This window comes from Berghia stephanieae, chromosome 4, assembly GCF_034508935.2.
Source record: "Berghia stephanieae isolate SIO BIC M18660-M18661 chromosome 4, UCSD_Bste_1.3, whole genome shotgun sequence".
NCBI classification, from domain to species: Eukaryota; Metazoa; Mollusca; class Gastropoda; order Nudibranchia; family Aeolidiidae; genus Berghia; species Berghia stephanieae.
Window position 1 is genome coordinate 74,563,281 of NC_088363.1, and position 12,500 is coordinate 74,575,780.

The 12,500-nt window shown below is 33.5% G+C and overlaps 1 protein-coding gene across 16 annotated transcripts in view; it reads left to right on the forward strand.

The window, feature by feature from the left end:
* The window catches only part of LOC144971240 (kazrin-like), a 149,511-nt gene that overhangs the window by 29,819 nt on the left and 107,192 nt on the right, over positions 1-12,500 (forward strand). The window lies entirely within an intron of this gene.

The following is a 12,500-nucleotide window of genomic DNA, read 5'->3' on the forward strand; positions in this document are numbered from 1 at the left end:
TTTTTATCTGTTCACAAGTATGTAGTGAATGACTTGTCTTTTTGCACAGTCGATATTCTGTAAACAGTCAGATAGATAGATAGATAGATAGATAGATAGATAGATAAATAGATAGATATATATACGACAGATGGATACAAATATATAAAATGATAAAGGGGCAGACAAATAGATTAGCATATAACTGAATTGATAGGTATATTATAGTAAGATTGTATCTAACTTGAGATCTTGTACAGCGCAAACACTAATAAATGTGACTAGAACATTTTACAAAGGGTCCAAAACCAAAAGCAACACTTCACAAGTTGGACGAGACGCAAGTACAATTTTTTCTTTCTTTTTCCTTTTTGTAAGAGACAAAGTTGTTACCGACCAGGCGCTCATTTTTCACCGGACATGTGAGATTGTGAATAAAGTACCCTTTTAATAACTCAACATTGTGCTAGATAGATATATAGATAGATAGATAGATAGATAGATAGATAGATAGAGAAATAGGATAGATAGACAGATAAATTGATGGATAGATAGATAGATAGATAGATAGATAGATAGATAGATAGATAGATAGATAGATAGATAGATATAGAGGGATAGATAGACAGATAGATATATAGATACATATTTAGATAGATAGATATAGATAGATAGATAGTCAGATAGATAGATAGCTACAAAGATAGATAGATAGATAGATAGATAGATAGATAGATAGATAGATAGATAGATAGATAGATAGATAGATAGATAGATAGATAGATAGAGAGAGAGAGATAGGTAGATAGATATATTGTTTATGCTGTTGAATAAGGCATATATGAAATATTCTGATCAACAGGTTGCATTAAGGATCGCAATGCAGACTTACACACTATGCTTTACAGCTAGATTTGTTTACAAAGTAAACATAGTTTGGTATAATCATTTTGTCAATATTGTTGCATATTGATTTTGCTTCCATTGTATCCGTCTCTCTCTTTTTCTCTATATGATATCCCTTTATCTATATCACTTTCTCTTTTTCCCATTCTCCCCCTCACTGTCGCACACTCATTCACACACACACACACACACACACACACACACACACACACACACAGAGAGAGAGAGAGAGAGAGAGAGAGAGAGAGAGAGAAAGCTATATATATATATAGAGAGAGAGATAAATAGAGAGAGAGAGAGAACACACACGCAAACTCTCTCTGTGCTCGCTCTCTCTCTCTCTCTCTCTCTCTCTCTCTCTCTCTCTCTCTCTCTCTCTCAATTTCGCTTATGTTTCTCTCTTTTCTTGTCTGAGATCTAATGATAAGTTCAGGAATCGAGTAATATGTATAGATCATTAAACTAGTCGAGAGAGGTCAAATGTTTTTAAAGAATGAACGAATATAAGAATTATTATCGTGAATTGGGATTTGGAATAGTCATCAGAAGAAACAAACATTATTTATCTTTGCTGTTTAGAGATACATGATCGCAGTGCTGCGTGTAAGAAAAACATCGTGTTATAATTTATGTCAATTTCAATTTTCAATTGAGCTTTTGTATATCGCAATATCCACTAAACGTGCTCAAAGCGCTTTACAAGTAGTCCCTGGCCAACAGCAACACTTAACATGTAGGACGGGACATGACGCCTGTTAGGCGATATTATAATTTTTTCGAACAAAGACAACGCTGTTAAAGGCCAGGTACTCATTTTACACCTAAGTACGGTGAGAGAATGTGAGTAAATAACCTTTTCCAAGGACTCAACTATGTGCCAAGCTAGGCTCGAACCCAGGAACTTCCGATCCGAAAGCGAGTGTCATACCACAAGACCATATAACAATTTCGAATCCTGTCCTTCACTATGTCATCAAAGACCGGTTTCTACAACATTGTTCTGTATTTTATGAATAATAGCGGACTGCAGTTTGTAATAATGTATTAGGCACTTTTAGTCAACGACCGAGAGCAGAATAAAGGATGAGATGTGTGTGTGTGGGTGTGTGTGTGAGTGTGTGAGTATATATATATAATATATATAATACGTATATATAATATATGTGTGTGTGTGTGTGTGTGTGTGAGTGTATGCATTTGTGTGTGGGTATATAGGGAGTGGAGGTGGGTGGGTGGACGATAGCATTGGCAGTATGCTTGCTGTTTGTTAAAATTATCGCTTTTGTCCTGCTGATAAAACAAGTATTGCAAATGCAATCAACATACAATTCTGTATCTAACCGTAACAAATATTATATGTATTAGAGAGACTTGAATTAGAATGATCATTTCCATGGTTTATTATTTAAATCAAAATATAGAAATGGGCGAGTTTGATTTCTCTAACTGTGAGTATCAAAATCGTACATTTTCTAGCATGAATCTCAATCAAAGCTGTTATTGTCGATATCAAACGTAAGACAAAGTGTACCTCAGATGATATATATATTTTTCATAAATTTAATCAATGAGAATGATGTAGAAATAGTTGATATATATATATATATATATATATATATATATATTATATATATATATATATATATATATATATACATATATATATATATATAATATATATATAATAAATATACAAGTAGGTGGATAGTATACATAAAGATAGATCAATGAATAGGTAGAGAGATTGATAGACAGAGAGACAGACAGATCGATAGATAGATAGATAGATAGATAGATAGATAGATAGATAGATAGATAGATAGATAGATAGGTAGATAGATAGATAGATAGATAGATAGATAGATATATATATAGATAGATAGATAGATAGTCAGACATACAAGTAGATTGAAAGCATTCTGTGGTTAGATCGTGAGTCTGTGAGAGATGAATTGAGATGATGATCGAGAATGAGGATGTTGAACGATAACTCAGTAGCTCGAGAGCCCAGCAGTTATTGTGGGTAAACAAATCTGTCGGCTCTAAAGAATTGGTTCGTCTTAAATCAATTAATAATGCAAAAGCTTTGCCATTTAATACTTAATGAAGAGTCTACTTATCCGGGTAGTTATTTAGAGTCTCGAGGTTCAGAGTTCATAACGCTGGGATAAATCACGGTTTCTGTAGCGTGAAAAAATAATCCGGCAGTAACCGTTGTTTGCATCTACTGAAAGCAGGCCATTAGAAAAGTGCTTTTCTCAATATATTGTTTTAAAGTCAGTACCCATTCATAAATTTTGTTAACAGGATTTTGGTAAAAGTTCAAAGGTTATGTTGAGTTAAACCAAGTCACGAGGAAAGGGGGGAGGGGGGGTGGGGGGGGGTTACCTTTGGCCAACAAGCACCTCGTGGAGTTTATCTTTAGAATTCCATAGTATTCTGATAATCTATGAAATGAAATAATGAAAAAGGAAAATGAACATAAAAGCAAACTAAAGAAATGAATGGAGTATTTTTGAAGAAATAAACATTTCTTGGCAACGATATCTTGAGCTTGGTTGGATAGAACGTTTGTTATTGAAAACGGAAAAAGGTTAATCATAGTGAAACGATACGTAGGTGAATTCACTTGAATCAAACCGGAAAGCTACCATTTGCACACGCTGTCAGGGATTTGGGTGAAAAGGAGCTTTAATTTATTACACTTGTTTAATGTACATTTCTTTACTACTCTCAATATTTAATTATGTTGTGTGTGTGTGTGTGTGTGTGTGTGTGTGTGTGTGTGTGTGTGGTTGGTGGTGGTGGTGGGGGGGTGATGGTGATTTAAGTATTAAGAAATAAATAAATAAATTTATATGATTATTTTAGGTTAGTCAACGGAACGACCCTGGCAAAAAATCAAATATAGATAGTATAATTCTAAACTTACCATACAACAAATTCTAACATAGAGCAAATACTTAAAAAGAAATGTTTCCAACTCAAAATCCTTCCTCATTCATTTAAGAAACACATTAAAAACAAGATACGATACATTAAAAATCCAGATAGACTGGGGTAGAGATTTTAGTCGCGTATTGCCAAGAGTAGCAGCGTGGCTCAGCGGAACAGTCTTTGCTTCGTACCCGAAAGGTACTTGAGCAAGTCATCTCGCCCCTGCTCAATTTGCGGCGCTGCCCTGCGGCTGACGCCTGGGTTATTCCAGTCTTCCCGTGGAATAGACCCTAGAGACAAATTTCCCATGTAGGATGAATATAGGGAGTCTTTTTTTAAATTTTTATTTATATTACTGATCAATATTCTATATATTTGAAATGGATTGTCTCTTTTATTTTTACAAAGCGCTTTGAGCACGTTTTGTGGTTTTGCTCTATAGATAGAATGAAGATGACGTCACTCTGGTCTTTGTTATTGTTTTTTTTTTTTTTGCCATACGCGTTTATGAGTAATTCTCACTAAACTGTATTAACCAGACTATAAAAGTTCATGGTTACACAGAGTTTTGTGTGTGGGTCCGTTATACGGATTGCAATGTTGTGAGCTTCTTAGCCAAGCGCATACTATCTATATAAATTCTCAAGTTTTTGGTTGTTTGTTTTACAAAGCTGTTATATTGATATGTATTATAAAATCAATACCACCGACCTCAGCTTTAGACAGCCTAGAATAGGGAACGATACAATGAAATAGAATCTCCCAGTTCTAAACTCTTATTTCAGCGATTGATTTCAAATTTAGGACTGAATCATCCCTCATTGATCATTAATTTGCATGGCATTTAAACGTCAGATTTTAAATCACTTTTTTTTTGTAAAAATGATAATTTCCTAGAATTAAACTTATGTTATTAGTTTGTAATTGTAATTACATATTATACATTACAACCGATTTGCACATTTTTCAGGTCTGATAACCAACGCAGTTAAGGGCTTGATTTAACACTATTGTAATGAACAATTTTTGCGTGGGTTTGAGGGTATTTCCATTACAACATTGACACCATAACAATCTGGGTTATCAGACCTGCAAATCAGTTCATGTGGATTGTAATGGTCAGGCCGACTAATGTATGCTATTTTTTTTTTTTTTTGATAAATGAATCTAGAACCGTAAACTAGGAGGACGTGCCATCACAACTATTAGCCCATAATAGTAACTTCAGTATTCTAAACAGAAGAAATATAAGAATGTTTCATAACATCTTAATTTTTTTAAAACGTTTTATAAAATAAAGACATCTTCATAATGTTCTTGTGTTCATGATATTCAGTTTCAATAAATATGTTTTGTTCTTTTGTTCAAAAATCTTATTACGTTTTGAAAAATAAAATAATACATTGTTTTTATAACCAAAGAAATAGACCTGCCATATTTTTAAATAAATGAAACATAAACTCAAGCCATCTTTTTTAAATAGAGGTAAATAGAGGTAAAAGTAAAGTTCAGTTTATTGGTAAACTTTAAATGTTAAGGAATGAAAATATTGATTTTTCAAAAAAATCATCGATTAATCAATAGCTATACATGAACGTAAAGCATTGATCATTTTAGTATCGGTTTGGTCATGAAGATTTCATGAAGATAATAGAGCAGCAAATCGGTTCAATGAATACGTTCAAAATATAACATGATAATGGAATAATGATAATAGTAATAGTAATGATGATGATGATAATGATGATGATGATGATGATGATGATGATGATGATGATGATGATGATGATGATGATGATGATATAATAATAATAATAATAATAATTATTATATTATTATTATTATTATTATTATTATTATTTATTATTATTATTATTATTATTATTATTATTATTATTATTATTATTATTATTATTATATTATTATTTATATTTATCATTATTATTATATTAAATTATTATTATTATTATTATTATTATTATTATTATTATTATTATTACATTAATAATAATGTGGTTGGCAAAGATGACAACCCGATCAATTAATCAGTCTCGCCGACTAGAATTTTATAGTATTGGCTACATTGGATAAAGTCCAGACTGTCTAGTCTGGTGTACTGTGTGTTAGTTATTTATTTATTTATTTATTTATTTATTTATTTATTTATTTATGGGCTTGGTGAGGGAATTTGAGTTAAAGAGCCTTTTCCGAGGACGACGTGTATATATATATATATATATATATATATATATATATATATATATATATATATATATATATATATATATATATATATGTATATGCAGGTCTGACATCCGAACATTCTTATGGGCCTAGTTTAACGTTGTTGTAATGGACAATTTTTTTTTTTGATTTCCATTACAACAATGAGCCCATAATGAATTGGGTTATCAGACCTGCAAATAAGTTCACGTCGCCAAAAACTCAACTTTGCGCAGCCCAAAGCAGTCCTCGAACCAACAAACAAAATAAAATTCATGTTGAGTTCAAGCGCTCATTCATTAACGTTAAGGTTACTTTTGTTCATTTACCATATAGGAAAACTTAATTGTTTTATCTATTCTTTCTAATCATTTGTTTTTTATGTATATCTTGACAAATTTTTACAGTAAAGCTAATAACATATTTTTATCATACAAAGTTATACCGACCCTTTCGTGTTGGATTTAGCATTGTCAGCAGAGAACAAACGTAGACTCTCTGATATCTCCCGTAATGGATTTTATATTACACATCTCTCTGTTTTCCAATATTGTGAAAGAACACAAGTAACCTTCACATTTATGAATCAGCGCTCAAGCTCAAAATAATAATGTTTTTTTTTAATGGAAAATTAAATTCTACCCAATTCTTTTTCTTTTTTTTTTCACGAGTAGATTGATTTCTGTATACAGCATCTGACTACAGTCAAAGTTATAATGTGGTCTTTTGATATTACACTCGCCTTCGGACCATTAGATCTTTTGGTTCGATGACCAATGATTCTACCCCTCTCCCTTAATACTAATGCGTAATGATATCAAGTTTGCAATAATAATTTTTGACGTCAGATTATCAAAAGTTAAATTTCACTAGAATTAGATTTTGGAAATAAGAAGTATCTATCATTTAAATATTTTTGAAAATGTCTTTTACTCAGAGATGACGAAATCGGAATCGATTGAGGGGTAATTTTTTTATTTAATGTCTTACACTCTTGTAGTTTGAACTTTGTTCCCAACGCACACTTGCAAGCTCGTTTAATTTTGTTATTGGGCACTATAAAAATAACACGTTTAATAAATACAAAGAAATGAAAGAATCGTATAGTAATCATCAAACAAGTCCAGTTACTGCCTAAAATAAACCGATTAACTAAGTCAATGACTGTGCATAGGATGAACATTGTGGCACTTTCATGATAGTGATTCCGATGGCATTTAATCGAGACAAGTTCAAATGCCACATAATATAAACTCAGCCATTTGCCTTTTCTGCGCATCTATTATTTTAAAAAAAATTGGTTTGGGGATCAAATTGCTCCAAACAGCTAGTGTAAAATTTACGCCATCGAGCACAGAATTACTGGCAAATCTAAAATTTATAAAACTCTTTTTTACAGACTGATATACGAATAACTTCCAAACCTTCTTATATATATTTCAGGCTAATTCTATCATTCGTTGACTCTAAGTAATACGGAGAAAGTCTGCTAGGTCGTAATACTTTCCTTTTTGACGTCATTGCGAGTATATATTTTTCTACGCAATTCAAGCAAATCCACAACAATAAGTGATAACGTGATTTTGAACCTCGCTTGATACTCTCTAGTATTAATACTCTATCTATTCCATTAAAAAAAAAATAGGGTTGGCTGTCAAAATTGTTTTGTAAAGCTAATGTTAATTTTTTTACCATCGAGCACAAAATTACTAATTACCGGCAAATCTAAAATTGATATTAGTCTGCTAAAGTCATTAAGAGAACAAGTCAATTTGGGTGAACTTATTTTATTTTATCTGCCTAATAGAAAGAATACGTTTCTCAACAGAAAAAAAATAGTTTATGTCATAGTTGAATTTAATCATTTTATCTGTTCAACTGGAAGAAAAGTTTGTCAAACAGAATTTTGTTTTTATCCATTGTTGTTGTGTTCTGCTAAGCATGATTTGACATTGTAATCGATTCGGATGTTTTTATGTAAGTGTTTTGCAGTTAAATCAATACTTTTTACCATTGTATTTAGATTTGATAGATCGATATTGCATAAATATGTTATAGTCTAACTAGAGTTCTGATGGTCCCTTGATTATCTATCTGTTACCGTCACTCAAACAAACTGTGGTATTCAGTTCATTTTAATTTCAGTTTTAGGAATTAAGTTTGTCTTTACACATGGACTATTATATGGTGCTGCATCACGGGTTGGGAGATACAGTGGCTTGAATTTCATGTTGGGCCATACTGAAAGAGAGGCACCAGAGCATGCATCACAGGATGTACCATGTTCCACAGACGATGTGGTTTACAAAGCTGCCCTCATACATCGATGCCTATAAGAAAATTACAAAATTGAAATGATAAATGAAAATTTACTTTCCCCCTGCAAAATTGCGGGCTTTTTACTAGTATCCCAAAAAAGACAGAACGTGTGGCACTTTCGAAATAATTTACGGATTGCGTTTAATCATTAGAATTATATACTAGTTGAAACCTGTTTAGATTATAACTCTATTACTGCAGCGACTCTTACTGGTCAAACTTTAAAGTTTAAAAAATTGCGATTCTCCATGCGCCGTATCAAAACATAACGAAGGTCAAATCTTTGATATATATTATTATTATCTGACGCATCTGACTTCTATATTATAATTTCTCTAGTATCAGCTTACGTAAATACACGATCTTTTGTTATTCTATCTACGTTGCTATCCGACAGTTGACGCTTACGTTGTAATAATAAGAAAAAAAAATGGGTGTTTGAAACTCTAAGGTATATATTACACGAGTGAGCAAAGGAGTGGTTTTTTTTTTCATTAACTACTAGATACCTATATTTACGAATAAATTGAAACGGCATGATTGTTTTAAAAATGACCTCATGAATAAAAACATAATATATTTATTGATATCATCATTGTCGTCGTCATCATCATCATCATCATCATCATCATCATCATCATCATCATCATCATCATCATCATCATCATCGTCATCATCATCATGTCCATATCATCATCATCAACATCAACCTCAGCATTATGATAGCTTAACATGAAAATAATATGATATAATATCTGTTCTATTATTATATATAATTATAACTTTCTTATCTAACCCCTCCACTCGGGAATTTTTTTTTAAAAAGACGCAAATATCGATATTACCTCTGTATTCTAAATTCTGCCGAATGAGTAAGATATTACTTCATTGCAGAAAACAAATATTATTAATCAAACAAACAAACAGAAACAATTAACATTTTAGTTAAAGACCCACTCTCAATTTATTGCTGAGTTCATGGCATCGAAAATGAATGGCCCCAAGGGAGGTTTGGGTAAAGTCTCGCCATCCGGTTTTCGACAGTTATTCCCAATGGACTATTTTATTTTAATAGTTTACGAAACCCACTCCGTCGCATGGTTGCCATGTTGGTGGAATTATTTTTTTGTAGCTAAATTCAGAAACAATTGGATTTTTGGAACGCATTGGAAAAATGTTTTGCAATTTGACATAGACTGGGGTTTTTTCCTGTTCACCCTTTTCACATGCTATAATTGCACGAGTTTTATTAATTTTGAGCAGGAAACTAACTATTCAAGTTGAAATTTCCTTTTAACACATAACACCAGCTCCCGACAGAGTGATTTTTTAAAAAAGTGATGGATTATTCCTACTCTGTGCGTAATAACGTTTAAAAACTATGCTTGGAAAAATAGTTTGTATTTTCAGTAATTTGTCTATGATTTGTTTGTCATTATGTTTCTAAACCAAAATCAATCTGGTAACTCTGATCTATCGTCAATTGACAAAATACCTTTATCATCGTGTCCAGAAACTTATAGTGCCTTGTGACTTCAGTACTGTGGGGGGGGGGGGGGGGGGGGGGGGGGGAACACATTAAAAACATTTTGGCCCGAAAATCCGTCCTGTAAATAAGTCCCTGGTTTGGGAGATTTGACATGTTTAGGGTTATTTTAATCTATCAAAATTCCTTTAAATGACGAGTTTTTTTGGCGAAACCTTTTTCCAGAGTACGGCTGATGACCCCCAAATAAAATGCGCAGTCCCGACAGTTCTATATAATATTTTATTACGATGAATGGCAGGAGATAGCCAGGAAACGCATCCGCCCACGGTTACCAGGCCCGTGGGTTTTAACCCATCGCGGTCAAAAAGCATTCATAAAATACCTCATTAGGTATCGAACACATTAATGATAAACACAGAATATGCAGATGCTCTGAAGAGAGATTAAAGAGAATGATCAGAAACGCCTCTCAAAGGACATGCCTTACAGAAGGAAGGAATGAACACCACGGGTTGTAGGCTTTAAAGGAAATGTGAAACCTTAAATCGCTGGAGTATTCGACTCACATGCAAAAGTAATTAGTTCAAACTATGGCAAAAAGTCGGACTTAAAATGATTCAAGGGGCTCCGTGGCCACTCAGCAATTCGTGGGTCTGTATGAATTTGATGAAAAGTACTTTTGGTATATACAATATTGTGGCCTCGTGTACTGCTCAGAATTTAAGCAACAGACGTTTGTTACTTTCCGTTTCTGTCGCACTGCGTTGTAAAGTAATATTGCCTTAACTCAATTTTCAGTGTTGCTCTGCAGCTGAAACCTGGATTATCCCAGTTGTTCCTTGGATCCTTAAGAAAAAATATGCCTGGGGTATTTTATAAATGAAATTTTCAAATATCAAAGAGTTCTGTTTCATTGTGATCCCTACCACTATGCCGATTTCTATTTTCATCCTGGTTGATCGCAATTCTAATCAAACTGTCAAATCAAGAAACGTAAAACCAAGCCAAATGCAAAAGCGGCATTTAAAACCTTGTTGAACGTAAATAATGTTTAGCTGAATGATGACAGAAGCTCTAAGTGGATCTCTGATAAAGACATTAGGATCGAAATTCCTTTCCTATTTTCTTCTTCTTCTTCTTCTTCTTCTTCTTCTTCTTCTTCTTCTTCTTCTTCTTCTTCTTCTTCTTCTTCTTCTTCTTCTTCTTCTTCTTCTTCTTCTTCTTCTTCTTCTTCTTCCACTTCTTCTTCTGCGTCTTCTGCCCATTTTCTGAGATTATAATTTTGTTTTCCCCAAAAAGCGGTCTGGGGTCTTTTGTAATGATAGGGCTCAAACAGTGGTAGTCATGATGGCATCCTCCGGCATTGGTTGTAAGCTATTTATGTTTTGTTCATTTCCTCAGCATTGTTATTCGTTGTCCCGCGTGACACAGCTTCAAATCCTGATTTTCCTGTTCTGGCAATATCCCAAGTTTCTCATTGATATATTCATGTAAACAATTGTGCCTCTCACCCGTACATATTTCTCTTAATATTTAACGCGACCTTCTGAGTTTGAATATGACGCAATTGGTTGAAACTACCTCAAATGTAAGGTTTATATGGATATTATTACAATGAAATAAACAGTTCATAAAAAGTACATGAGTTTTTTGTATAGCGTAATATCCACTAAATGTGCTCATAACCCTTTACTGGGGAACCCCAGCAAACCACATTATGTACTTAGAGAAATTACGCAGATAAGCGTTATTAATTTTCCCCACTGAGACAATGCTGTTACTATCATTTTACACTTAACTATGGGGCGAAAATTAACGTCACGATAGCTTAGTTGGTAGGGCACACTCAAAGAGACCGATATCGAAATGGGTGAAGTCGAGATTTTGTTTCTGACCCCCCTGTCCACCCAGCAGTGATTAAAGAGCTGGGTCGATTAGATTTGGCAGAAAGTACATTGCGATACTAGCGTCCTATCTAAAAGATATCAAGCAAATGCTCCTGTCCCTTTCACGCTATACAAACTCTGGCACCATTGGCCTAATGGCTCTGATCGATGGTGCGAATATGTGAATAAAAAGCATATCTAATGACTCAACCTTGCGCCTACCATGAGATAGTTGTTTACTGCTGTGTGGCTTATAGAATCACCCACTCACCGTGATATTTACCAGTATAAACACTCAATCGGCTTACAAAAAAAAAAATTAAAAAAAGAAAAAGAAAAAATAGAATGGCACCCGGCAGGGATTCTTCAAAGGAACATGCTATCTAAACCATCTCTTTTACCATTTTTGCGTGTAAATGTGTACGCGCGCGCGCGCGCGCGCGCGTGTGTGTGCGTGTGTGTGTGTGTATGGTAACATCGATGTACCTGTTTATATAGGACATATCAGGAGTGTGTGTTCTTGCTCAAGCACAATCTACCCTTCAGTATCATCGAAGTCTATACACTTTTATAGACATCATGACGTATTTGTACGGAGCTATTTTCAGGTTCTAAACACTCTCAGGATTCGTCGTACCCAGTGCCAGTAACAGTTTATATTTTGTTGTTGTTTGTGTATAATATGTCTGGTTCCGCCTATACACAACCTTATCTCTTTTCAGGCGTGGTTCGATTTCCCTATAACGCCCGATTTTAATGTT